Below are 745 nucleotides of genomic sequence, written 5' to 3' on the forward strand. Positions count from 1 at the left end.
GGACAAAGTGCTACATGCACTTTGTACCCTGGGGAACAGGAGCAACAAAGACAATGTGTAGTGAGACTTTTTTTTTTCATGAAAACTAGAATTACATTTTTAGTTTTCCATCCATTAAATGCTGCTGGCCTCTCTAGGATTTAGTTTACCAGGAAATCATTTGAAGATGTAAGCCTCAAAGACATTTGACAATGATGTATAATAAACTTTTCTTTAAAATGCCAATGTTATTAATCACAGCTTTATCACATCCTCCATATCAAATACCACAACTGTTAAAATTTTTGAAGAATGTTTTTTATGAAACAATTGCCATCTGTATATTAATGTTCTTAAGTTTCCTGTGCTGTGAGAGCATTACAGGCTTATACACATGGCCACCTGGAGCCATACCATGTAAGTTCTGGCATATTTCCCGGCCCAGGATCCACAGGTGCTGCAAAAAGCTTCCCATAGAAATCAGTTGTGGCTGTATGTGAGTATTCGTTGAACTTGTGTTAACCTGCACTTGTATACACGCACACCACCCCAAACTGTCTGCGTTTGGGCTTGTGTTTCCATGCACATGCATGGGTTTACTCAGGTCTAGGGTTTAACCCCATACAGCCCCATAGATCCGTGGCTCTGGTAGGGAAATACACCCAAATTGATATTGTAATGCATACAGAAGCTGCTAAACTTGGTCTACACATTTAGGCTTTAAAGAGGTACGGTCATGAATTGGTGAAGAAAGCCAGTCACAGTA

Source organism: Nanorana parkeri, unplaced genomic scaffold (genome assembly GCF_000935625.1).
Source record: "Nanorana parkeri isolate BGI_ZX_2015 unplaced genomic scaffold, ASM93562v1 scaffold1175, whole genome shotgun sequence".
Taxonomy (NCBI): domain Eukaryota; kingdom Metazoa; phylum Chordata; class Amphibia; order Anura; family Dicroglossidae; genus Nanorana; species Nanorana parkeri.